At 41.2% G+C, this 25716-nt stretch overlaps 1 long non-coding RNA gene across 1 annotated transcript in view; it reads right to left on the bottom strand.

Moving 5' to 3' along the window:
• The window catches only part of LOC136426715 (uncharacterized), a 129253-nt gene that overhangs the window by 66424 nt on the left and 37113 nt on the right, over positions 1-25716 (bottom strand). The gene's annotated exons all lie outside the window — the stretch shown is intronic.

The following is a 25716-nucleotide window of genomic DNA, read 5'->3' as shown; positions in this document are numbered from 1 at the left end:
AAAATCTGAGATTTGTTCCATCCACAGACAGCTCAATACGCCAATCGGCAAAGGAAGATATTAGTTTCTAACATCTCTGTACTAATCTAACTGTCGAAACGGATGCTGTTTCTTTTAATTACTAATGATAACATGGGGCTCCTTACGCAGAAATAGCAGGTGGTATGACGTCAAGAGGAGAGGTGACATCCTCCAATAATTTGAAGGTGTTCTTTGACTTTTGATGTTCTAAATCTCCTCCGTCAGAAAATTCCCTCAGGAGAACTGCAATTTTGTATTTTGCCGCAAGGATATTTTGGGACGTTATCTGTATGCAAGTTGCTCGCCATCAGTTTGGGTCTTGCTGTGAACAGTGCTAAGCAAAACCTCACTAACAGCGAAGAAATGAGTTCTGATTTCTTAATCGTAGTGTATCCTTTTAAACATGTTATTGAATAATCTTAGAACCTGTATTTGACACTTCTTCGGTATCCAAGGTCGAATATTACATTAGTTAGGGCAAAGGGCAAATAGGTACATATATCTGAAAGCAAACTCACTAGAAATGTAAAGTTTGCAAGCTTATACATATGTTTCACATGGTTTAGTCTACTGCTTATCTTTACTGAAACACATTCACATAAATGGTGACTAGCCCCCCAGCTCTGTCCTGACACCTGCTACACAATGTAATCGAACTGTGTATGCTTTAACCAAGGTGACCACCGTCTGCTCCAGGTCATTGACCTTATCTAATTTAGAACGGTATAAGAATAGGAAGAAATGGTGTAAAAAAATCCATCCCTTGAAGGTAAACATGTTTATAACGTGCGACGCATTTTCTCTCAGTACACAGATATAGATCTAACAACCAGTAGTAGCGACATGGATGTCCTTCGTGTTTGCCCTTGTGCATCATGACCTCCTCAGTCATCTCATAACCCCAGGAGGTCACAACTCTTATGCTGTTTGCAGTGTTGCAGGTAAATACTATTGCTACGAAAATGGTCTGTCGTTATAGTGGTCCGTCGTGGGGCCGAAGTGAGTGATTCCATAGAAAACGAATATATAAGCTTTCGACGGTGATAGCTACGGCTGCCTCATGGCCCAACATGTAACACTCATTATGTTGCACAACATTATGTATTTGCCATGTCCACATTTCGTGCAACAAATGGTCGAACTCTTCCTGTAGCCATCCCCAGACAACTCACTATGTTGCGTTGCCAGTAACGTTGAGCTGAATCCTCCGACTGATTTAAGTTTTTCACAGCTTCTTTGACAAGATGACAAGAAAGTTTAACTTACTTAACCATGTGTGAACCATGACTTTTACGTTTACTAAGCATTCAGAATTATTCTTGAACCATAACTTTTCTACCATTCAGACATATTAAATAACGACTTGATTCACTAAACACAACGAACAACGTAAAACAAAACGTTTCGCGACATGTCTGACGTATCTGCCCCAGTGACAAGTACAGCAGCCTCATGTATCAAAGGATTTAGGAGAAAGTTATAGAATTAGATTCCGGGAATAAAAGGGCACATGGTACAGGATGAATGTACGGTACATGCCCGAGGCGGGAAGGTAGTATACAGACAGATAGCGTTGCCTCCGGGTAAAATTAGATCCAATTTTGGATGAACAGCACATTTATCATCCGATTTATCACCTGATTTAAATTAAGAATATTATAAAATAACTCATTTCGTGGTTTTTCATGATGAACATCAGGAGCTAATTGAGTCATTAGCATACAACCTTGTCTTGACTTACTATTCTATTTAACCATCTGAAATTGTCTTCACTTCATTAACATATCTATTCAGAGTTGGTTTTAAAACATGGTTCTGTCAGGTGTTTCCTTAGTCACTGATCATGAAAGATAGCTGATGCTGCCTGAAACGTCTGGCTGTTTCAAAATTCTATCCAGTTGCTTGAGTAACTATTTTTGACGTATATTATTACCTGGATGTCTAACCTTCATCAACGGATGACGAACATAGTTCCGTTAACAATTGTCAAACTAAACATTCTTTCCTTTTTTTGTTATTTGGCGTACCTGGATGTCTACCTTTATCAACGTATTGTTTCCTATCCTTTAGAGTTTTAATAGACTAAGAAAAGATCAGACTGAAAAACTTTCCGTCACACTCTTGAAAAGACTACATATGTTTCTCATGAACAATGTATTAGGGAATATGTGAACTTCTGGACTTTCGGTCGATTAATGATTGATATCTTCGTTAGCAAGCTTTTGATTGACTTTGATGCTTCCACCAGACAGACAGTAGCAGACCTGACGGCGTCTCCATCCATCTCCTACTGATACACATGTGTGCTCGCCGCCAATCCGATGGAATCTTCATTCACCGCAAATCGGCTGTGAAAAAATTCTAATTGGTATTTTCCAGTCTATCACCTCTGATTTATCTCGTTAACTATTCAACGATATTGAGGAGAAAATTTGATATCATTATTTCCTAAAGCACTAGAAAACTAGCTTTTGTTACGGCGCTTTAAAATACATAAGTATAATTTTAATGATATTACGCTATTGTACAGCACATCAAATGAAGACCCCCAAGAACGAAGACAGGGTGACATCTTTCTGGTGATAACCGATCGAGACAGTTTGGTGACAACTTTGTATGAAGGATTTGCTCACTGTTCCAAACATTTCGTGGCTAAGTAGGTCCTAATAAAGGTACTCGATCGTCCTGCAGATGAAGAATGTTTGTACGGAATTGGGTCCACAGAGAGGTGTATACATATGCCCCATCATCGAGTTACCTGAATAAGTTAGTTGTTACACGTACCCTCTACGAAGAGATAAGATGAGATAATGTAATGACATGTACATTGCAGAGATTTATTACCCCAATAAATGTAGTGGTTGCTTGTCTAGGCATGTTACACAGTCTCACTTCACCAGGGGCTAGTTGGTCGGTCTTTCGGGCGGGTCGCAAGGAGCGCGACTAGATGGCGATCGAAGAGAGACCGTGCAGCGACCAAAATTGTATTAGTGGGACCCTTGATTTCACAATTAGAGTATGATGCAAGCTGTACACGTATGATTTAAAAGACAGCAAAGCATGCTAAACGTAAAAAAGGTGTCCTTCACCTATGAAATTCGTTAAGAGATCTGTCAAATCTTTGGTCGCTCACCAGTCGCAGCGCGGTCCCACCCTCTAGTAAAAAGGGGTTGTTTGCCAGGCTATGTGTAACGTTAGTGGCAACGTGCCAAGCCAATAGGGTAAGGCTTTAAATGATCTAATCTTGCCTCGGCTGTGCCATCGTAGAACCAACGGACCAACTGAAGATTAGTTTTACTCCTCTCTTTGGTCTACAACGGTCGTTGAAGGCCAGCTGGATATAGCACCAAGGCCACAATAAAGAGTTCACGGTGTACAAGCGAACCGTATATTACTTTTTGGCTGCTTCTATTGGACAAGTTCCAGGAGACAATTCCTAGTAGTCGACTTTTATGTGCTATAGAGCAGTAAGGCATGAGAACCGTCCGGGCTTGACAGACGTAAACCCGCGTGATGTAATTTTACGAAACGACGATATCGATGCCTGGGGAAGTGTTCCGCCTTCATAACTAGAAGAACAGAGAATAAAGAACAGTCAAAACTAATTGCAACTCGTTATGTTGGATGATCTGACAGTCCCTATATCCATGCATGACGGTGAACCTTTGATATAGTCCCTGGCGGAATCAGCACGCTTTGCAATTATCGGTTGTCTCCAAACTGGGCCCAGTTTGTAAGTGACGTTTGTTCATAAATTAGGCATGTAAGATTTGTCGTCAATTCTTTGCTTTGAATGATACTAACGGTCTGTGTAACTGTCATTAATAGAATTGAGTCAGATCTCTAGTTATTGAGGGCAGACGAAAATCAATTTGGTTTCTCTTTGATGTAATATCACTCATTTTCTCTAGGCTAGTTGCATGCCCCACAAGTGACTTGTACCGCTCAAATCTCATTATAGACACAAAGTTCATCCAAAGACTTGGTAACAAATGACAAAACAGTCTATTAGAATACGAAGTTAGACTTGCACTGACTTCCAACGAATGTGCCATGACAAAGACATACCAGAGCTCGAAATTAGCTTTTAGGAATAAAAGTTAGGGTGCCCAAAAAGAATTTTGGGTGCACAACATATTAGAATAAAGTAGAAAATCAGCAAAAAGCATTCACAAACCCTACTGCCTCCCTTTAAGAACTTCAATTTCAAATTCTGTAGCCCACTTTAGAATTTTAAAGTAATGCATCAAACAAAGTACACTACAATAAAGGTAATATTTTTTCTGATACTTAGATTTTTAAGAATATTCTGTATACTAGTGTACTATGGTACCTCTACCCTACAAAAATAGTCGGAAATTAGGTGCACAGCTCGAGGTTTGGGTGCACATGCACCCAGTATTTTGAGCCCTGCATACATGTACGTTCCAACAGGAGGAGAAAAATGGTAAATATAATTCTAGAGATTGGGTGAGCCACATGCTACGTGTAGATGCAGAATAACAATATTCTACCGCAGGTTGTCTAATCTAATAAGAGGAATGTAGGACTGTTTCAAGCGGTTTCAGGCCTACTTTGGTCGATGTTCAAGACCTCACTGGCAGAATCCCATTAACGTATGGAGTTGAAGGACTTTTATGTGTATGCTGAAATGACAAGGAGCGCGCGTCTGAGGTCTCGTAATTGGTATGCTACAGCGACTGTGAGATATTCTGGTTAAAAAAAAAAGCAAAAAAAGCTGCAGTTGGAAGAGCGACTCTTAATCTGTCGTGAAAATCAGAACTACTTAATTGCAATTTTAAAAATCTATTCCTTCGCTCAAATGAAATTCAAGTGTTGCGTTTTAGCTCGGTTGAAAAAATCAATTTCATCTTGTTCTGCAAAGAACCCAAGTCTTGTCTTGTAATACTGAACCCAGACGGTGGAACATATCCCTTTTAGGCAAGAGTAATTGAGATAACATTGAGAAATTGATAGCCTTGGGTAGCCGGTCTTTCGACTTGTCGCAGGCTCAAAGCTTGGAGACTACCTATGGGGAAGAAGAATGAGATTCTCTTGCCGCGCTATCAGCTCTGGTTTTCCCATTCCATCAGTGTATTGTTATTACTACAGAAGGGCAGTCATGAGATGTATCAAGAACAGAACCCACCTCCATGAATCATACACGGCGGTACTGTAGAAGTCAGGCTTACCACAAGGATAGCGGGGTGATGTCATAAATCTCCCTGTCTGTGCCGCACAGGATTGAATCCTCGCGTGATGACACGTGGGTGGGAGCGTGCCTGAGTTTTTATACTGCTAATATCCTCTTATACCTCATTCCACTAGGGCGGCGCTATCTCTGCGACCTAAAATTCAACAGTGTTCAACGAATTTCATAGATAAAAAAGTGAATCATTTTACTCTTTGTGTGATTTATTGCCTTTTCAGTCATGCTTTTACATTTTGCATGATATTCAAATTATGAAATCAAGGATTAAATCCAATCTAGGTCGCAGCGAGAGGGCAGAGCGATTGCTGTCTAGTTAAATGGGGGCCTAAAGAATTGATGATCTGAATGATGGTGAAAGAATTGATAAAAATATATAAGAATGGAAGTGGAATTGACTTGTATGATGTGCGTTTTTGTCAGTCTATTCACCCCCCCCCCCTTTCTACAGTATGTGACCTGCGGCATGCTGCAATAGTCTAAATAGTGTGCGCTTCCAGACCACTCTTCACAGCTACACCCAAGTCCATCGTCACTGTTGATTTTAACCACTGCCATCATCTGTGGAGACCCATAAGAAGGATTCAGTGTTATAAACGTGATCCTGGCTAACTATCCGCACCGGTGCTTTCGGTCACATCGATATCTTTTTACTATTCACAATGTTTTGAAAGCAATATATCATTACAAATTAAAATCTCCAAAAATTTAGGTTCTCAGTATCTTCTACGTGAATTATACGAATATTAGCCATCCAGGAAAACGTTAACAAAGAAAAAAACGTAATGCAATAGATTACAATATGAAAATATCAGACGTTTCAGATGTCCTTTCAACGTCTTTCTTTAGTGATTCAAAACTTTGTGCATCATCCTAACCTTTATAATCACTAGAGAAAGATATTGAAAGGGCATCTGAAAAGTCTAATATTTTCATATTGTAATCCAGTGGTATAGATTGGAAAACATTTTATACTGTATTTTAGATAAATTTCATTATCCTTACGCAAAGGTTGTCTTTCGCAAGGGTATTTCAAACAGAATGCGTTTGGCATCGCTATATAGTTCCTCCCCGACTTTCATATGTTGTAGGGAACGCCTGAGAGGCAAATAATTTTGATAAGTTTCTCTACCTTTCGATAAGCCCGCCTCCAGTTCACGTTTACTAAAGACCCTTAGGAGAGGCGCGACGCAGTCTGTTGGAGAATTCGATTGGGAACTATGGACTTTGTACGTGCTTTAGCCTAAATCTTCAGCGGCTATTTACACATCTCTACTCTTTGAAAGTTGATTACCTTATCTAATAAAGCTATGATTTCCCTCAGGCTTTAAAGAGTGGCTTACCTGTATCGCCAGAAGGCTGTGTCTTAATGGAGAATGCCATCTTCTCCTTCTAGCCGTTTACAAGGACGTTGTTACCAGAAGGATTGCTTTGAACGCCCTTGGATGAATGTTGTGTCCCGGGTGGATACGTCTCTTCTTACGTTTTGAATCTGTTCATTTATTCGAAAGCAAGCTCACGTTTTCAATAGGGAGAGAAGATTCCATTTTAGATACCATATGCCCGCAATATGTCTTGGAATACTATGAATGATAATTCAGTAATCTACGGGAGAAAAACGTCACTTGTACTAAATTGGCACAGATAATGATCATGGCGCTTTGGTCCAAGAGTCTCGTTGTTTAAAATCAAGTAACGGCTTGCCAAGAAGGTCAGTTTGTACATATGGCTAGTTTGAATCTCCATATTAGAAAATGCCCGTTAAAACTAAACCAAAAATTAGGATGATATCTATTTCAGTCTATTTTTATTTTATTAAATTGCAACAGGCAATATTAGACATCCCAGGCAGCAATAGCTGATATCGGGGGTCTAACACCTAGCAAGATCTATTCAAGTCACGGAGCTACAAGCTATCCGGTTGATCCAAAGTGCCCGTAAAGTACACTGGCTATTACAGGATAGACGAAACTGAGCCTGAACTTACAGCTGCTATGGTTTATTTGATTGCTTTTGGACGGCCAAAAACTATCATGTCGTGTTTATCTATACCGCCAAGATTAAGAGGGTATGGATATTGACTTGAGGCGCTTGTACATCTAGTTTGCAAAAGCTCTAAGGCATCATCTGTTTAAAAAAAACACACAGCAGAACAGGTAAAACTCGTTTTCATTATAGCATAAATCGTAAGAAAGTTATTGGAAGTTTCATATGTTGTTTTATATGTTATGATTGATGGACAATTGTTTTTGCAGTATCTATGTGTTGTTTGATACCAGTGGGGCCTTTATCCATTCCCCAAGACAATCTTCTCTGTGTCACTTCTATCTATCCGTTGAACAAATTACTCTCATTTCAATTTGCCTTCAAAGAAATAATTCTGTTCATTGTCTAGATCGTAAACAGATGCAGATAAAGAATGTAACATCTTGCAGAATAAAGCATAAGGGAAGGCTCAAAGCACGTTACTATAGGAAATTAACGTTACGTTCAAACCACGGTAGTAATTATAGTTTGAGTTTGTATACATAATGAGTTTGACCATTTGTGACATAAAAAGTACGTTACATACCCTGCAATAGTATGTAACATCTTGCAGAATAAAGCATAAGGGAAGGCTCAAAGCACGTTACTATAGGAAATTAACGTTACGTTCAAACCACGGTAGTAATTATAGTTTGAGTTTGTATACATAATGAGTTTGACCATTTGTGACATAAAAAGTACGTTACATACCCTGCAATAGTTGAAGCTCAAGTGACATGGAATGCACCAGAAAGTGATGTTCGTCAAATGGACTGAGTGGTGTTTACCTTCTATAGCGTTGCAAAGTCAAACGTATCGCACATCCACAAATGATGTCCTCCAGTTGCCTCTGAAAGCATCACCAGCAGTATTCACAGGGAACGCAGCTCTTGCTGATATGTTATGACGTTGGCAACGGATTCTTCCTTGTGGAACGCATGTTTTTGACGGATTACAATGTGAAGAAAAAGTATTGTAAATACTTTATCAAAAGAAATCAGAAGGTTGCGCCAGGTGCAGGTTTTGATTTTATGTGGGTAATGACTTTGGCTGTTAGTGGTGCGCCAATGACCCTGTTTATCACAATCTAACATGTCCTTACCCATCACATGTGGAGTCGCCGTTTCCAATATTTACTGTCTTTTATCGAGTTTCTAATATCAGGACAGCCAGGTTGATTAGCTTATTCGCCCACCCGGAAAATAGAGGAAATTTATAGGGTAATCTCTTATAAAATTCCAAGCGTCGAAAATGTAGAGTCATAGCATAGCCGCATGAAGGTATTGATATTCGCAGAATATTCATGATCACGGCAATTTAAGACACCAGAAGGACATTCTTCCTATTCTGATAGCAATCGCAACGACGTATCATTTCTTGTGCAATATTCCATCAGTTAGATTTTGATCACTCGTCTCCATCAAACCACAACATCGTGGATACCAACATGTCAACGCCCCAAAGCCATTTCTCGACAAACTAAGGATGCATTCGTTTTATATAGGTGTATGAATGAGCTCCCAAAGATAGTTTGTTCCTTCTGCAACAGATCCTAAGGCGACAGTATACATCTGAAGACTCTAGCTCTTCTATGGTCTTAAAAGTAATCAGTAGTGAATCACTAGGCAGTAGTCTGATGCAACTGACAACCTTAAACCCAACCTCTATTCCTTAAAACAGTTGCGAAGAGTGCATCTCGTAGAAGATCTTGGTTTGCTGTATGCTTGGCTGATTCCCCTGCCTTATGAAATTCCCATGAGCATGTGTGGCTGTGATCTCTATGGAGAGCAGTCTTTTGGAAACACTAAGGCTCGCTGAAGGAGCAGCCCTCGAAGACATTCTCATCGATTTTGATTGCCTGCAGCTTCTTTGACTTTTTGGGAATGACGTCAGCCTATCTAAATTGAATGAGGCATTCCACAACTGTCACCTTTCATACCACTAGTGGCTTTTGATAGTACATAGACATATGGGCAGAGCGCCCCAAGAATGACGTGTTGAGTAATCTGTACCCAATGGACACGTTTGTCATTAAATTGTACTCACTGGAAGCATAATGCCTCAATGGTCAATCGGAAGTCACGTTACAACGCTGAAAGAGCCAATCAAACGTTTGGCTCATTCTTCTAAGTGTCAGGTAATCCATTGAAATGCAATAATGACGTGGTTGGCATTACAGTCTTTGTGCACGATTCAGCATTATCAATGTTGACCCAATGTGCACCGAGGGCACCATAAAATGGTAGATTGATCCCTGATACACCTAAATCTTCCCCTTAGGAATTCGGATCTGGCCATCTGACCACAGTAAGACCCCATTACATGACGGCGGTTGATCCATTTTATGTGTTCACCAAAATCTCGTTATAAAGTTCTACGTAGCTTGTAGTTACCAGATTTGCAATGTGCTCTGTCTATCCTCCGCTGCTTTTTGTGCTTTGTATGGTCGGTAAACCAGAAGGGTCAAGCCTCACATTGCCGTGGGTATGCTTCATCATTAACTCATGTCCCCAGAGGTTTTAAGTATGTACTTTTCCTGCAGTGATTAATTCCACTTGTTCCTCCAAGCACAAAACTTGCAGAATTCTTCACAACACCTTTGGCCTTTCGTTACAATAATCACCTCCAGCTTGTAGCTAATATGTACGGATACCTACCGGTCGTCCTCTACTATCATTTGTAACAAGGGAAGCTACGCACAAAATGTCAGAAACGTAGAGCTTCATGGCATTCCAAATCTGCAAAGAAATATGATCATCATTTCATATCGCTACCAGATGTTACCGTCTATTTATGAAGCCATCTATTTGGCCAGTGAATGGCACTGCGGTCTCATAAGTGAAGGCAATACCGATGAATTCTATAAATCAAAGGTGAAATAAAACATGTTTGGACGATATCTTACTCTTTAAGTGATGTGTGGTGTGACCCACATTCCATGAAATATATTCCTACTCGTCACATATTTCCTGCCAAAGTGCAGACATACGAGGCCCATCTCTTCAATCATGCATGTTCCAGTGCTTATCTACATCAGTAGGCGCTATGCTGATACGGTATGGCGAAACCGGAGACATGGAGGCACCTGCACTGGATACGATCTTTGTTCATAGGCTTGCGGTTTATACAAAATATGTACAAGATGGTAATGTACCTAAGACACATGGCCTAAGACAGGTTTTCCGGCTTCAGAGCAATGAGTGCACAGTACTATAACGATCAGCCATGGCAAGCTGTTGAATTTTGACATCATACAGCGTATCACAGCTAGCTATCGTCTAGTACTTTTGAGGTCGTCGAATAACTACTAGAATTTGGCTACGTTGGTTGAAAATTAATTAACACACTGGTAACACACAGATGGAATAGAGTTGATCAAATAAATACCAACCTTAGGACTGCAGTCACTCGATTCTGGGTAGCTCATGGTCCCGTCATATTCATCGAGCATCGCAGATTTTGGATAACGTCCAGCTAGTAGTATTCCCGTGTGATGCAGCTCTTCACCACTGAGCCGATTGCGAACGATGTAGCAGAGCCCTCTAGGAGGAAGTAAGAAAGCTAGAGTACAGACGAGCGACCTGGTGGGCTGATGCTGACGTTCAGAATCTAAATCAGAACAACATAACCAATCAGGTGCCGTTGACTATAATGAATGAATGAATGAATGAAGAATGAAGACCTTTATTATGTTTGCCCCACTGGGCTAAGCACTGGTCACATGTTCCAGTCTGTCGAGCCGCCGTTCGCAAACGCTCCATGGAGGTCTGCACGTGTTGGTCAGACAGGTCAGACGGCGATAACACTGGATGCAACCATTCGTGAATACTAAAGACAAGCAAGGCAGAAGGTACTGACTGTTGCCAAGTGTTAAACATAAAAATCACAAATATTCTGAGGAAAAGTTTCCGGCCCACACAAAGAATGTATCAAGATTCAGAAGTGAATCGCGTATCTAAATCGATATATTGAGATGAAAAACACCAAATTTGCTTTTTCAATGACATTAAACCCTCGGTTAAGATTGCTTTGCGCATTGAACGTAGGTTTAGGTTTACCTAAATATAACGTTAGTTCAATTGTCTGATGAAGGTTTACGATGATACTTTGCATTACAAAGTTGTAATGACATAACAATTAGATGGTCCATATCAGAGTGTTAAAACACAGACACAGCATTACATTATCACTGGCAAGAGTAGCACTTCTTTTACCTTAAAGGGCACTCATCGTGTGTTCAATTATTGCTGAGATGGCCCGCCTGTTCACAGACTCTCTAACCCATCACAAGAGGTGACTCGCGTTCAGTACGGCGCGTACGACCAACTGTTGAATGATCATTAAGTACGCGATACGCCTCCACCCACCCTGTCTGCATTAAATTGCTTCTATCAAGTGCTAAATTGAATTCGATTTAAAGAGATGACTTTAGCTGAAAAGAATGTCAATTTTGTGATGAGTATAAGCTCAGTATATTAACGATCCTACTGCCAACTTGACTTAATGATTCAGCCTTGAACCAAGATAAAAAATAGAAAAGATATTTCAGATAATGTTTTCATTTCTAATTTTAGTATGTGTACCGCATTGACCAAGAAAAATCATCGTACTGAATTGTCTAAAATGGGAAACGAGGATCTCTAATGACTATAAAAGCCCGTTACACGGATCACCGCGTTCTCAAATGGACTAGTGAACCAGAAGTTATGAAATTAATAGCGGAGAAATGCTATCAGATTGGTAAATAAATCCGGAAATGCGGAGTGCACCAGATTTTCCAAAACTAGAAAAATACCGATATCTGGCAGAAAAACACATGTTAAACATTTGGCGTAGAACTTCTTTTGACAATCGATCGGTTAAGACATACTTTTATCTCCACTCCTGAAAAATCGAAGATGATTAAGACATCTGCAGTCTCAGGGGCCCGAACTAATGAAGATTGGGAACCGAAAATGTTAGGATCGATCTAGGAAACGGCTTGGTCTGGTGTAATAATATGATTTAAAAGAAAGCCAAACACACACAACATTCGTCCTATCTTTACGCAATTCGTTGAGTAATCTGTCAAATCTTTGATCAATTTGCGGTCGCAGCCACCAGTTGAATAGGGTCGTAAGTGAAACAACCATAAGATGAGCAAGTTTTAAAAGTTCTCATTGCCAGGTAACAGGATCAACTAGTAGAGTGCCAAAACACCCACAACATGCAGCTATCTCTTCTATCCTGTGTGAACCAGCATCCCAAACCATATTTGCCATGATCAGATTTGAAATTAAAGATAATATGAGCTTTTCAGGCGGTTGACAAATTACCTTAAGAAGTACAGTCCACGGTCGATTTGAAGTTTACTTTGCGTGTAATTGTCGACATGAATCAAGCTGTCAGACTTTGAATCGACCGAAACGCAGTTCGTTCGTTCAGACCCTTGTGGCACATAGGGCAGCAATTTTCCTTGCTGTTTCAGCAACTGGATACATTTCTGCAGGGGGCGGTTGCTATCCCTTCCCCTCTGACGTGCTCGAGGCACCTCCTTGAATACGGGACTCCCATTTTACGTCCCTTTCAAAAGACGGCTGCAGCCCCAACCGAGATGTCCTGCCCAGGATTGCACCGGGGTCTCTCAGTTAGCAACTAAGTGGAAACAAGAGCTCAATTGTGAGGCTGTTACCAGTTGTGCTTTGGGGAGATACCTAGTAGTGAAAAGCAAAGGCAAAGGCCATCGAGTCACTCTTTGAACAAGCTTATCATTAGCCGATTATTTCATTTCCAACACGAGAAAAATGATGAGCACAACGACGGGCCCTCCAAACAGCAAGAATGCGAAAAGAGCGCATACGACAGAAAATTGTGAATAATCGAAAACATGATCTATGTCTTTTCCCTAGTCTTAATGATGCAAACATTTTTAAAACTTTCTATTTCATGCACATACTTTCCACACCCGTCAAGGCTACGCGTTGCTAATGGTCGATTTGAGCGGTAAGGCATTGCACGATAAGTGAGGTAAGTGAAGTGAAAGCACTCTCACGTCCCTGTTGGCGTCTGGCGCTATGCTCCCGTCGCTGGACCTTACAGACCACATGCAAGTTCCAAACACGAACACAGTCAATATAGCCCATGCGCACAGCCACGGTTGGCCAAGCACGCGCCGACTTCTATTCTTTTCCACGACATTGCCTCCCGCAGACTTTAATCGCTGACACGATTCAAGTACACCGCTTTGTAATATATCGATTTCTCGGTATGATTCATGACTTTGAACCGCGCTCCCTTTAACGACTCACCACATACTGGCTTCACCCCGGCAATACTTCCCGCTAGATACCTCATGTGTGCGCATGTTACAAGGGCTGATTGTTCTTTACGACATCACCCTGTGAGCGGTCGAACATAGGCGCAGAGAACAGATAAGAATCGTTCGACTTGAACAAGATACGTAAATAATGCAGGTTATCTCCCAATATTGGACCACAGAGGTCGATAAGACTAATGCGCCAAGAGGCTAAGAAGTTTGCAGAGGAAACTTTCTGTCACAAAGGTACAAACAGTACATTAATGGGTGGCATGAGAGGGTTCATGTTAAAGTCGACGCGTGTTGACAATGATTAGCAAGTACATGTCCGGACGTCCGTCCAATTTCACAATTAAAGTTCTTGTGGCGCATCAAGTACTATGGCATAGAAAAGGTTACGGCACATTTTCACAGATGTAGGCGAGAAATTAATCCGTATGGTTCAGGCAGGCGTCTGCGTCATAGATGAGTGTAGACCTGTAATCATCATTGCGAACTATTAGCCCCGTACTGGTGTACTGAAGGCGACATTAATGTTGTTAGTTAGAATGTGTCCTTACCCGGGGTGGTCTTTGGTGACATATATGCGTACCTCTCGCGGTGCTGACATGCCAACCGCAAAATAATCTTCATATGGTTAACCTATCCTGAACCAAACTTAGTTTAAAATATAGTGTCTATTCATTCACACAAGTGCAGCAGTTTTAGAAGCTACCTAAAAGACATGTTGTCTTCACTGGATGATACATACCTTGGAATTTAGATTCCTTTCTCCGCAATAATCAGCTGTTTAGTGTGCCAGTCTGCCGAGCAAGGCCGTCCAAAATACCTCATCGATTCATGCCAAATTCCATACATCTCGGCACATTGTGGAGCATACGAGGTTATCTTTAATCCTACATCCGTTTAGTGTCTTTTACAGCGGGCCCATCCCAAAACCTCTTGAAGGGCTAAACGCTATCACGGCTTTCTATTACATACCGATCGACGGGATGTTAAGAATTATTGCTCTGGAATTCCTGCCCTCGGAAAACTGACTCCTATTCATTATAACCACTTTAAGAAGCAGCTAACGTTAGACAGACTGCTGTGTATTAGGCTATCCGTTAGAATGTAATTTCCCGCCGGATCCCGCACCCTTGGCGTTGCCGTCCCCGGCGTGGTGACATTTGGATAAGTAATGGTGATAGTTGAAAGCAGGGCCTTCAACATCGACCATTTATAGAATATGCCGGCTTCGTGTTCAAGGAATTCGAGTTGAAGTCCCTGGTGAAAATTGGCTCCTCTTTGTAATTCTGCCAAATTTTGTAGCCTTGTATTGCATTGTGATGTAGGGGGAAGGGATGTAGTTGAGGAAAGTGCTTACAGATTCCAAAAATTCATTTATAGAATATGCCCTCTTGGTGGTCACAGGTGAAAATGGGTTCCTCTTTTTGATTTTGTAGAACTACATAGCTCTATTTTGCATTTTGGTTTAGTGGAAAAAGCTGACATTGAGGAACGTCCTTAAAAATTCCATTAATCCTGCTTAATCAAAAGTTAAGTAATTACAAGTGATGCTATTAAAGTGCAGCGCTTCATATATCATATCATAACACATATATGTTTCAGACACGTTCAAGAGGTACCCTGCGTGAAAAAAGTTCATTATAGATTATTTCTCCGCCTTTGATCCAAGCAGAGACATCTAAGTAATGATACTGGCTGATAATCTATGGTGTTGTCACAGGGATCAAGCATGGTTAAGAGCCTTAGTTGACCTTCGTCCCGTAAATGCACATGTAAATTAGTGAAGGAGGCGACGAAGGTCCCTTAGGTCAGAAGGGAGAAGTTAATCTCCAAAAAGGCTTGAAACATCATCGACCTCTTTGTGTAGGTTGAAAGACCCAGCTATTTGTTTTAACCCTGTAACTAAATAACTTTTGTAATGCTAGCACTTCGTTTGTATCCCCCTCCACATTCCGTCATAATGAGGTTCACTGATCTCTGACTTTTGTCATAAATCTATTTAGGCTAAAGGTCCCCTGCTGCCGAAAACTACCCGACTTGATTGATGGTACTCCCCAGAGGCTATCTCAGCAGAGTACGGAGTGACTGATTTGGTAGATCATCGGGGCGCTAAGCTTAGAGAACTAGAAATTTGTTGTGGTGCCATCTAATTTTCAGCATCAGCATCATAATCATTCATCAGATATACAGTAGAAGCCACTTAATTGCACCTCGGATAAACGCACATTCCATTTAACTGCACCGAATCCCAAAATCCCCAACCGGGTCCCATTCACTGCATTGTTAGTGACTCCGCGTATCTGCACCGCGCATGGTCACCAATGCCGGATAACTGCACCAAAATCTTTCAAAAATCCTCGACAAGTTAACTGAAAAGGTGCGCTAAAATCTGCAAACGCGGTACAAATCAGCCGATAAGTGCCTATGTACAGGCACAATACCGCCAATATGTCTAAAATTGTTTTCACTTACAAAGGAAGGTGGTCTTTGATAGCGATCGTATGGGAGGTCCTGGGCGGGTCACGGGGCGTGTCGTCATCATATAGAGACGCACGCCTGCCAAAGGCGGTATTGCGTTTTGGCAGATAGCATGCTGTACTCAATAAAGATTAGTCTCTACCTGTACACTGTCGTATCACTGTGAATGTATTTAAGTTCGCGGGGATTTGATTTCGCGTTAAGGATGACATGGGGTGTTGTCGGCGGTTTTAGGTTCACGGCAGCGCTATATTCACATACTGCTGCTGGCGCTTAATGATTTCACTCACTGTGTCCTGAGACGTCTTTCCTGAGAATTTGAAATTTACTGTTTTAATACATAAACGTGGCCCTAACAAGAGGTGGAATCTACGGTGTTACCGCACTGTACCTGTATAACGAAAGCTTTCTAACATCTAAATGCGTGCAAACAAGTTCATACAGCACATCGAGGTTTATAAACTATTCACCTCCTGTATGATACAGTGTACTACCGGGCATTTCGCATAATTGCACCAGCCGGATAATTGCACCAAATACGCTGGCAAATGGGGTGTGCAGTTAAGCGGATTCTACTGTATCTGCAAATTCATATGACACTGTGAAGTAGTAAATGGTAACAAGCGATCGCACTTGTTTATGCAAATCATCGGAAGATGTACCCTTGGAGAGATGTGATTAGCCAGTGATGTTAACGTAATGTAATGAAGGTAAAACATGTATCAAACAAATTGTGATTCCACAATCGATTAATGAGGAAGTGTCATAGAAGGGCTGCTGATACTGCAAAAGCCCAGAGTCCTGACTGCTGATACTGCGTTCTGAGATGCATGTCTCACTGTTGAATATAACGTGACCCCATCATGGGTCCCCCAATCGAAGGCGTCCCCTAAGTGTTCCCTTGAACCCTGATATGATCTTATCTATTGAACTCCTGATTGACCCAAATCCTTCATCCCACAAGCTGATATTGCTTTCACTCCCCCTTATTGAATTTTCAATCAATACCATCCTAATACCCGTATTTTTCCGGTGTTGTAACCGCGTATTTTTATAGATTAAATCTTAGGATCGGTTCCATCAGGAACAAGTATTCCAATATCGGTAACAGACTTACATTTGGAATCAGTTTGGAGCACCACCACCACGAACTTTGCTCACTTTTACCAGACTCTGAAAACAGTACGGTCATGTGCATCAACACCATCATGTACATCAACATCGGCATCTAAAATTGGAATATTATCATCAACTACTGTTTCTACTACTGCAGTAGCAGAAAACAGTTGACCACTATCATCAACACTGTATCAAAGGATCACTACTACCACAATCTTTGCTTCTTATCAGCATAAGAGTGTTGGAAAAAGCAGATGCACAGAGGTATTTGAACATACAATCAGAAAACTGCTAACTGTAGGTTTAATTGCAACTGTTCAGTGTAGGGTCACATCATCATGAAGATCAGCATCTAAAGGATAGGAACATCAACACTTTATCAACACCAGATCGTAATAGACATGAACAATAAAACAAGCATCAACAACTGCATCACTATGCGACACTATGGAAAACAAGAAATCGAAAGTTATTAAGTGAGTAATAGGCTCGGATGTATTAATCTATTAAGGTGGCAGACAGGAAATATCGTCATCGATTAGGAGAATAGATCGGTCTGGAGACTAATAACCAGGAAGCGAGGCGCTCATAACCCGGAAGCGAGGTGTAGTAATGGTCATGATTCCAGCCCAGACGACATAAAGGTGTTGCACCATACAAGTCATACAGCAACCGCAGTTAGCCATTAGGTATCAATGGTTATTGGCATAGCACAATGCAATTGGAAAAAAAATTAACACTTAAAATAGTTTGAAGAATTCGAAGCGATTTCTAGAAAGTTGAAAACTTGGGAAATTACGTATGCTTTGTAATTATGAATACCGTCGTCTTCAAATTCTGGACACCCTGCAACCTGCATTGTATAATCCTGCAAAGGCTTCATTCAGAAATATAACGATGTGTTGAAGGCTGAAGTTTAAGGAAATCTCCTGTCATCCTTCTTCTTCTGAACCTTCCAACTTTCTAAGTTACATTCATCGTTCATAACAAGTCTCCCAACGAGGATTGAAATGACCACCGCACTGCGAACCTCCCTATCATTGCTCCCATGATGCATCAACCTGGGTGGCGACATCTTGAAGGGCCCGGGTAAGGTCACACGTCTCGCAATGTCTCATCCCACTTCTTCTCACAGAGGCCTTTCACAAAGCAGTCACCATTCATTATTACCTTACGGTACTGCTGTATATAGAGGTCATGGCGTCGCCCTTTCAGACAGTCAAGTTCCCCACTCACATACGGATAAAGATTATAAAGTAATGCGCGTTGCTCTTGCAGATTTCTCTAGAGATGGCCATTGCCAGGACCACCAAACACTTGTCAGAGCGCATTTGACCAAGCTTTTGATTAATCGTCTAGCTGTACGTGGACTTCAATGAAGATCAGCGGGCAGTTCACCCACCAATTGTGGTTTGAGATTTTAAAGATATTGATTAGCCCTGGGCCACAGGGGGCTCCAACGGCGATTGGGGTGGTGGGATTTATGGCGTTGGTGATCACAAAAGCGATTATTTACTTATTGCCGTAACATAAACATTGTAATCCACGAATCTATTGCCCCTGCTTTCTAATGGAACAACTAATGCCAATCAAAACATGATGATTGCTCTTTAAAAGAGTCGTGGTCTTGCCGGTGTATATCGTATAATGGTTCACGGTAACTTATCAACATCTTAAAGAAAAATGATCCTCGAATCTAGAAGGTCTGGTGATTCTCTAAGCTGCTGATACATTCGAGAGAAATAGAACTCTGTGGTTTTCGCAGGCTTAGCATACTTATCTGAGTGACAGCGAAGCACAGAATATACAAAATACATGACACAACATTGCCACCGTAAACGCTCAGGATATAAATGATCACTGCTTCCATATCACAAATGCAAATATGTGGCAGCGAAACTAGGCGCAGAGTATATATTGTATATATCAAGGCATACCTTTACATGGCAGTTGATTGAATCCAGGTAGCTTCGGTATCTTTAAATCATCCTGTCTTCAAACTGTAAAAGACTGCCCATCATGGTGAGAGTTTGTGAGTATGATAGTACAACAATGAACGGCAATACAGCCTTGACTGCATCCCAGCGGCTGTGCTCGCCCGTCTGGCTTGACTGACAGCAGCGTGCGGAATCCTAATCACCGGCGGGTTGGAGCTCACGCGCCGCGGTATGTCAGATGTCAGGGGATTGGGCTTTTCAACCCAATGAAGATCGTCAAATTGTTTGTCCTCTAGACGCCCAAATTCTCTTTATCAAGCACATAAAACGGGTTCTGAATGCAACAGAATTTTTCAGTTTCAACTTCAGATGCGTATGTTGATCTTACAGTGCCCAGAACTGTTTATTTGTTGAAGTACAGTTAGCAATAAAAGAGCTGAAAAACGTGAGTAGAATGCCTGAAGGATGTGATTTAGAAGTTGAGCATGGACCCCATCATTTTCCGGGAAAGTCCTTCTAATCGTTGAATGAATCCCTGCATCAACCAATGGTTTACTGCTATGACGTCCTAGCGATGATGAAATCAGATTGTTAATGTCTACATCAGGCTCACGTTGCAGGTAGCAATTTTGTAAAATCAGCATTCTTCCAAAACGAACGAGCTTTTGGTACGATAATCAGACATAAGCAGAAAGCACTTAAAAGTGGTTTCTCTCCAGAGTTATGATTAATATCTCCTGTAATGGCAAATCAACTCTAAACATTAGTAGTTAGAATGTGGAACTCTTAACGCGTTGAAGTACGATAACATGTGGAGGGGGGGGTATTTTGCATTAAGATTTTGATGGGGAAATTTCGGAAACTTTGTATCTAACCTATTTGACAGTACGCATGCAAGAATGAAACGATTGGTTGGAAGACTATCAAGCAGTGAACATTTTACTACTCCTCGCGCACAGCGATGTAAAAACTAGAGTATTACGTAACACACAAAAGTGCTGTGTGGCAAATAGACATCTAGAGATCGTTCCAAATTTCCGCAGGACTGCATAAACCTCTTGATAAGATTAGATAAGACGAAGATTCACACACTCTTCCGCAAGCGAGGATTCCCAAGGTCAATAGAGCCCTTCGTTTTGAGAGAGGAAATTGTGCAGGTGGCTCAGTTTAGTCGCTCGTAATTTGTCTTCATCAATTTTTGAATAGACTTGAGTTACCTAGCTGAGGTTACGAGTGGGCTTCGGCTTAGTAGATGTACAATCGATACAGTCTTTTGGTACATGTTACATCTACATCATCAATATTTCAAAACTGTTCAGCCACGCGCCATACAAATCAGAGTTTTCGTAACTTGTCGCCACATATAGAAAAATGTGACGTGTCTTGTATCTAAGTGGGAATCCAACCAAGTACACTGATTTCGTGAATGCAAAAGTTGCAACATATACTTAGCGTGATAGGTGAAGGTACACGTAGGATCTCACTGTTATGGTGTAACCGATGTGGCGTCGAATGACCGAAGGGAAAGGCTAGCGGACACTAGATCTAGGGGTCACAGGTTCGATTCCTGGCGGCTAAACATTGTGTCATTGTCACTTAACACGACTTTCCTGACTCCACCCAGGTGTAAACATGGGTACCTGACTTCGGTTGGGAAGGTTTAAGGTGGTGGAAGGAGATTGCTCCACTTTTCAGTTCAGAGGAATACAACCCACTGCCCCTACGGCCTCTCAAAGGCAATTAGACTACCTTTTTTTTTCTCGCCAGAAGCATCTTGTAGATAAATATGATCCTTTAGCACATCAGAGGGCCGTTACCTTGACATTGATACTCCAGGAGATTTAGATGAACAACAGTCAGCACGTTTCCAATCGAACTCACTAATGGTTCACGTCTCTCAACCTACAACAAAATATCGATCCACAAAGCCGCGCGTTACTAATCATATCAACCCACAAGACAGATCATACACACGGATCTCTCGGGAACTGCCGGCACTTAGACGATCACCCGAGGTGGTCACCGCATGCTTGTGGGTGGATGATAATGGTCAGTCGACTATAACAAGGTTCATAGAAACACACCGGCTTATCTCTCCTTTTTAACCACATATGCCATTATGGTGCATCCTGAGGGGTAGTCTGCAACATTAAAGATAAACAACGCCATAGCCATGATGTGAAGCTAGGCATGCCTTGATGCAAAATGTTCAAAGGAACATGACCATGAGTAGTGATGGACGCGCTCTTGTGTAGACGAGAAAAATGCAATAACATCTAAATGCCAGCTGAGTGCTTACTACCTTCTTTTATTACTGACATATAGAAGATCCACAAGTCACGGACGAAGTACAACGACGGCGTTGTCTTGTCTAATAGATTAACTATGTGCAGGCTCTATGATATCGGGCCATACTTCAATGAATATGGAATCATATCAGACCATACCGTAACATTCCCTGGCTGCCATATGCCTATCTACTATCTAAAAATAGACGCCTACGTGACAAATTGCTTAATCTAGTATGGATCTCTCGACCATTTTATCGAATTTCACTTAAGAAATCCAGAACATGTACACATGTGTTTTCGCATAGAACAACTGAATCCTTAGATGTAGCCGCTGTTAATTAATGAGTCATAGATTTCAAAGTAACGTCAAAGCTGTTCATACATGTTTTGATCCTAGATGATGAACTTTTTTGCTGAGACAAACATGCCTCCGGCTTAAGTCGTTAAGTAAATCAGAATTGCTGAAATTCTACAAAAATGAGATTAAAAGCAAAAAAAGTCTGTGACTTAAGCCTCCCCCCCCCCTCACTGGACCCGCGGCACGCTGGCGGCGTCGATGCGGCAGATCGAATTGACCAAGCAACGAATTTATCGACCACAAACGAATCTTTTTAAACTTTGTGTGTTTTGTTGTCTTTTTGGTTATAATTGTACGTTTTGAATGATATTCCCATTATAAAGTCAAGGGTAACACACATCCAGTTTAGGACGCAGCGACGCCGCCAGCGTGCCGCGAGTCAAATGAGAGGGGGGCTTTAGCATGATACAAAAACCAGATTGGTTCACGTTTAGAACGTCATAATTTCAGCTGAACGGGATTGAATATAAAGACGTTTAACGTTCATATTACGGGGTTTCATTTTTGTTCGATAAATGATGGGTTATTTCTACAGTGTATCATCGTGATCTAGGCGCAGAATGCATTTTATCATCATTATGTGAACAATTAGTGTCTGGTTATCTTCATTATAACAGTCAGGCAGAGGGACGATTTCAATAGTTTCGCTGCTGGAAAACGTGATGCAAGTTATTAAATATAACTCAATTTTCATGAAACTTTTCATCGCTACAGCATTTCTATAATCTGAACTCATGAGAATAAATGAAAGATGGATACTGAAAGAAGAGATTATGATATAATCATGCACGAGTTTCTTTCACTATGGCTAATCTGTAAGTGAGGCAATATCTTTCGGTATTTTATTTGTGTCATCAGTCGCAGTTCTACTCTCCAAGCAGAGGTTAGACTCTGGCTTGTTTTTGACGAGTTTTTGTGGGCTGGCATACAATGAGAAAAGCTGACAATATAGAAAGCCCGAAGAAGATAAAAAGCCTAAACTATGTCAACAGCAAGCCGAAGCCTAACCTCTGCTTGGAGAGTAATAGAATATCACGTAATTGCTGAATGTCTGTCTGTTGATATGCTGGAACGAATGCATAAAGCTGCTGTGTTACGCCGAAGGGCGGTTATACCGGCTATAATAATACAGATACAGATACAGAATATGTCGGGAAAAGAGAAAATTACTCCCGAGCGAACCCTACTACTGGTTAATCCCGCACTTTTCGTGCTATTTTCCGTCTGGCTGAGTAAGTATTGAACCACTCTCTGTTCCGTCTTGAGTAGAGTTCCCCACATGGGATGATCTGTAAAATGTTTTTCTTCGTGGCTTTTAGAGCATTTGCAAACAAATGCATAAGCTGTACTATGTTCAGCGATTCGCAAGGCAAAAGAAAGCTGTCCAGCTGACACGTTATACTTTGAAGTGTTCATAAAATACAGCCAATATGTCTACACAAAGGCATACCTCAGGAATAGAAAGAGATCAAATACTACTTTCTTATCAAAAGTCTTTGACAGAGCGCGCGTGTTTCTTGTTCCTATTAATTTGCAATGCATATGGCGCCGCGACGCTTCAACATTATACAGAAGAAACGAAGCCCAGACAGCACCTTGTCTGGATGCATGTTTCTGGTCCCACTAACTTGCATCCTTCCCAAACTAAGAAGAAATCTGCCGCCCCTAAATGTCGAAACAGATTCTGAAAGTACCCATAGCTATGACTTTACAATACGGTGCCATTTCTGAAAAACCTTTAACTAGTCTGTAGTGACTCTGTACTAATGAAAGGACGTAAATATGAGACAGGGATTGCATTCACCCTCAGTTTGTTCGCTCTTACCATTTATGCACTCTGCCCAAGTCGATGACTTGCGTAAACCAGTATTGACGCTTCCCAGTAAAAAATGGCTCCAGTACTCATGTAACATTGACAAAATTCCAACTGTCAAAATCCACAAAATTGTGGAACCAAAACAGATGTTGTCAACGTCTCACCTGTTCGAATTTGGTCGACGTTGCGTTCTAGTGATGGCCTTTCTACTGACAGACATTATGAGAGATTCAAGGTTACAACACGATGTTGCAGGCACAATTATTCATTGGTCCGCATCAAGAAATGTTACGACGTCACGCTTAGATACGCGGGCGTCTCTACAGACTTCGTCAGTGTGTTCGGAGAAAGAACGATGGTCATCTTACTTCCTATATTCAAAGGAAGGTTTGAGCCTTAGAAATAGCTGGGTTTTACTGACAGAAGCCTCAACACGAATAAGTCCCAGAAAGCTAACAGCACAAATTTGCACAACCGCTAAAGACCGGCTACCCACCGATCATTGATGACCTTCTTCCCACCGGAAATTTCCGCGGAAAATGTATTTGGCTATGTATGGATTAGTCTGAAAACCAGGAGGTTTAGAAAGTTTTTTCTGCTAAAATGTTTGGGATCAGAGTGTGCTACCTCCGACCGTCAATCATTGGGTCCTTTAAAATACTTTGGAGACCTTTGGGGCAAAATCAAGCCTTGCACAGTTATCGCGTTGGAATTAGCACGGCGTTATATTACCGTAACTGGCGCGGCCTACCAAGGTAAAGATAAACTAAGAGGGCGGTTCGGAACGATATGAAATAGATTTTCACTCAAAATGTAGTGGGGGCACTGGAACCATTACCGCACAAACTAGGCAGCGAAGTTACAAATCGGACTATTGGATTATACGATACAGGGGAGAACTGCATCAGTGATCCAGGGTTCACCTTTACCCTGCATCTGCACTGAACGATCAGACAAATGTAAAATTACAGGAAACTTGACTCGAAAGCGTACAATAACAATCACATTTAAGAATGTAAAACAGTTCAGGCCTGGAATTATGACGGTTTTCTGTTCGATCCATCTCCTTGTGATCCCTGGAAGTCGTCAATCTGAGTAGCAATATCCGAGGGGCACATTGTACATTGAGATAAAGAGATTATCTTTACGACTCTCCTTTTAAAATGTCAGTTTGATATATAATACAGGTTATCCACCTGAATAAGGTCACTGACGGAAAAACTAGTCCGCTAGTCGATAAGTTTCAAACATGTCTATTGTGTAAAGAAACACATATTCCCAATGATGAAGGGTATTTGTTTGCGTATTATTGACGCATTTTTCTGGTCCTTGCGAAAAAATAGTCTCACGGGTTATTGCTGTACTACCTACTTAATGCATTCCTTTTCAACGTCTGTAAAAGAGTGATTTATTTTTATCATCAATGTTAACGCAGGTGCAATGGCCATTGGCAAGATCAACGGGGAGGAGCACGTACGCCTATGTCTGAGTTTAAGCAATGCATTCTTTATTAGCACCTCAAGCAATCTTATTGTATATCAAACACAAGGGTGTTTTGGGGCACCGGTGGTGGTAAGCAGTTATTACTTCCTAAGGCCAATATGAATTGTCGAGCAAAGCCTGTAATCCAGTATACTCACATGGAGGTGGGGGAAATATTGGCGAAGTAGCCTGATCGAAACCTTGGCTCGACAAGCCGATGCCTACAGCGTACCGTCTTGGTATTGGTAGGACTTAAAACCTCTTATGTTTACAGGGATTTGTATTTTCCAGTTTACAAATGCTTGGGTGTCCTCACTTACGTCAATCAATGAGATAGACGGAGAAGGGAAAATGTTAACCTGGCTACGCCGCACTTTTATTGGCGCCCGTTCTTTTGTGCATAAAAAAGTACATGGCATTTGATACTACTTCACCACACTGTGTTTTATATTGATTTGTAGCGGTTTATTCGTTTTTCCCAAATATTGAAGATCAAAGCACGGTTTCTGAATTTCAGCCAAGGGCACAATTCTTTCGTCTGATAATTCCATTATTATAACAGGCGAGGAAATAGCTCATGCATCGTCTAGTTGGTAATGGCCTGGAAACATAGAATGCGCACGATTTCAAGAATAATTTCACACCACTTTTTGTTGGTAATATCCTATAGTCACTC

This window comes from Branchiostoma lanceolatum, chromosome 2 (assembly GCF_035083965.1).
Source record: "Branchiostoma lanceolatum isolate klBraLanc5 chromosome 2, klBraLanc5.hap2, whole genome shotgun sequence".
NCBI lineage: Eukaryota > Metazoa > Chordata > Leptocardii > Amphioxiformes > Branchiostomatidae > Branchiostoma > Branchiostoma lanceolatum.
The sequence above is the reverse complement of the archived record's forward strand: the minus strand, read 5'-3'. Positions and strand labels throughout refer to the sequence as shown.